The sequence below is a fragment of the Pinus tabuliformis genome, chromosome 7, assembly GCF_031772625.1.
Source record: "Pinus tabuliformis cultivar Carrire ecotype Pingquan chromosome 7, CPIR1, whole genome shotgun sequence".
In the NCBI taxonomy this organism is placed as follows: Eukaryota; Viridiplantae; Streptophyta; class Pinopsida; order Pinales; family Pinaceae; genus Pinus; species Pinus tabuliformis.
In genome coordinates, this window is record NC_142293.1 from 512,277,483 (window position 1) to 512,281,144 (window position 3,662).

A 3,662-nucleotide genomic window follows, 5' to 3' on the forward strand; every position below is an offset into this window, starting at 1 on the left:
GGACTTAGTTGAGTCCACACCTAAAATCTATTTAAATTAGATTTAGTTGCAAAACTTTAGGGATAGATCTAGATTTTAGGGATGTTGAGAGATTTAAGGGTTTGTTGAGTGATTTTAGGATTTTTAGATCATGCTAAGTTTAATAAATTAGGAAGCCTCAAAGGCATTTAAAAGGAGAGTGTGAGGAAGAAGTTCTCCTTGGGAGCCTTCGGGCAGTTTGTAAAAGGGCCATAGATTTGCATATCTGGCCATGAAGAGCAAGTTCTGTATGAATGTTTGTTTTAATGTGAATATGTTTATGTGGAATTCGAATTGTATGGATATGTTGGCGCTTAACAAATGCTAAGATAGGGCTCTGCACATGATGGCAGAATTCGGTGTTATATAACATTGCATGGCTTGAAGTCCGGTGTGTATTGTGGACCTGTTTGTTTGGAGTATCATATAACTGTTCTATTCTTTGAACTATCGCATAATTGTTGCTGTTGTTTAATGCGCACTGAAGATATCTGGCCATGAATATGACAATCCTTTGTTTGACTGAGTTGGGGATATCGATTTCCCACGCATAGTAAACTGGGTCTTTTGATATGGCAAGAACGCTGTGTAAATTGTCAATTGTTAATTACAAATTGTGAATCCGCTTGACTGTGTTATATCGCCTTGAATTGAACGCATGTAGGTGTTGTCCGTCGTGTGATAGATCTCTGGTTTGAACGCATGTGGGTGCGTTGACAAATTACTATTAGAAGAGTACAGGTTCCAAGTTAAGGGTGCGTACATAACCAGCGATTCCTCCTTGAATCGTTGCGGGAACGCATGGGAAAAATTCGTATGTCCATGCGGTAGTATGCTGGTATGTATATGGTAATATATATATCATCATTCTGTTGTGTGAGACCAATGGAAGAATTCTAACCAGCGGCCTTATTCACCTGCGGCATAAGTGGAGAACTTGGCGAACATATAACCAGTGGATATATATATATGTATGTTGTATAGCGTAACCGAGACGAGGTTCAGGAATTGGGAGCGAACATATAACCCGTGGGAAAAGTGTATGCAGACAGCCGTGGGTTGAGCTACCCAAACTGCCGGCGAATTACCTATATGCGTTGACCGAAATTGTGTGCGGGAACAGAAGTGTATATACACATTATCGAAGGTAAGTGATACATGTGTTCCAATGCCCATATTTTGTTTAATGTAAAGGCAATATAAATATACCTTGAGCTTTTGTTTATAAGCCAGATCTTAACCAGCGCGGTACCAAAGAATTCTTATGGATGTAGTAAGTGGGTATGCGCATGACATATTGTATGTTTCTATTAAGAATTGGAGAAGAATGCCGTAGGTTATAAAGTATGGTTTCCATGGCGCTGCGAGTTAACAATTATGGGTTTTATAGCTGGTATGACAAACAAGCTCGGTTTGTTGTGTAATCATGAGATTACAAGCCATGAATCAAGCTTTATATGCATGACCAGAGAAAGATCCTGGTAGAAGTGGCCTGGGAGCGGCCTGGGCTGCATCAGGTGGTATCAGAGCTTGGCTCTGTTGAAATGAAGAATGTTTGTTTGAAGGTTTGTTGAACTGAATGTATAATGAAGATCAGATTTTAAACCTGAAATGCAGTATATACAATTGCAAGTGAACAAAATGCAGGCGAAGGAGACCAGATTCTAATGTGACAGTCAAGCAACCAGAATGCAGCTGAATGAAGGAAGAATCGTGCAGGTATTGTGTTTGGTTAATTTTAATTGAGTTTTACTGACAAATAAATGGACTGAGGATTGATGGTTGCAGCAAAGAAGAAATTCCGCAAAGAAGGAATTATCGCTGACAGCTGAAGTTTGCCGGATAAAGCCAGAAGATTGGAAGAGAGGATCAGATTTTAAAATCTGATTGACAGTGAATTGTGCAGAGGAAGCATAAAGATTTGCTGGACAGAATTGCAGGAATGATGAGACTGAAGTGCAGGTAAATGGAAGGACAAGATCAGATGAGATCGTGGAGGTAAGTTAAATCACATGAGCAGATTGTTGTTTATAGGCACCGGCAGAGTAGCAGACTCTGTGAAAGACCGATTTCATAAATCGATTTTGATCAGTGAATCTCCATACAAGAAAAGAGGCTAATCTGCGCTGAGAAATAGAGTTCATTTCTGGTCAAAAAAACGCAGATATAAAGGTATGAAAACTGGATTCATTATGTGGTCCTGAACCTGGAGTAAGACGCTTATATAGATGGAAATTTTAAGTCCAAAGAATGTTGTTAAATTGCAATGAAATTTGTAAACATGGAAAAATTGTAATGCATTGGGTTAATGGAGTTCCATTATGATAATGATGAAGACTGTGGCAAATTGAAGGGCGCAATTTAGTTGGTTGACTTCCAAATTGGGATTTGAATAACTTTGTTAAGTTGTTAAGATAACTCAAGGGCGCATTTAACTGAATCCAACACATGGGAAAGAATTTGTGATGGTATGTTGGTGATGAAATGAATGAGGGACTTAAGGCATAGTTCTGGTGTTATGAAGCATCTAAAATCTGATTGATAAATAATTTGATGTTTGAGAAATGATTATTGTGAAAAGGTTTCATAACCATAAATATGAAAGAAAGCTTCTGCATGTTGAAATGGGAGAAAGATGAATTTGCCAGTGATTGATGTTTGAAGTTTGGGAATTTGCTGAGTATGCATTCTTTGAAGCATGGTAATTTGAAGATCCTGGTATTGCAGGCTAGGCTCTAGGCTTGCGTCAATTTTTGGTAAGATGATATGTTTTTGAAGAATAGAATATTGTAGTCTTTGCATTGAAATATTATTGCAACTAACAGATAAAGGAAGCTGGTGAAAGTTTCTAAGTGAAAACATAGAGGTGGCAGAACCTTGAGGAAATCCAATAGAGATTGGATAAGGAAGACAGTTGTGAACAGGGAGATGAGTTGAAGCCAGGAAGAGCAAAGAGAAGTGCTCAAAGGAGGTTCCGGAGATTGAGAACCAATTGCTTGCCAAAAGACTGAGTGAGGAGAGCTTGGTGAGGTAAGTGGCGGCAGGACAGGACTTGCTGCTGAAAAGGCTTAGTGCAACTCATAGTAAAGTGAGTGGGGACTCATAGAAATGGAAAGTGACAGTTATAACAGAGGTTCTGAAATAAACCACAGTAGAGGACAAAAGGAGAAGGATGCCAAGGCAGTTGGCATACAGAGACAGTTAAGCAAAGAGGAATATGAAAGGGAGAAGGCTGAGATAGCAGTTCAGCTTGAGGTGTTAATGGAGATGTTGCAAAGAAATGAGGAAGACCAGAAGCATGGTTATGTCATAAGAAAGAAGCTGAGGTGGCAGAGACTACAAGAGAAGTGGAATCATCAGGTAAATTTGCAGTTGATAAAGGAAATAAGGGAACTTGAACAAGTTATTGATGCCAGACAGAGGGTAGAGAAGCTCGAAAGAGTTGAGCTACAGCAAAATGAAGATGCTAAAGAAGATGTTGAAGTTTCGTTATGTTACCCAGAGAGTGGACCATTACTTTTTGAAAGTGATGAAGAGCTAGAGGAGTTGAATCATATGAATGATTCGAAGCAGCCCGAAGACTTGATGACTGAAGCATCAAATAAGACCGTAAGGTCTTGTGATTTTAAAACTAATGATTTGTG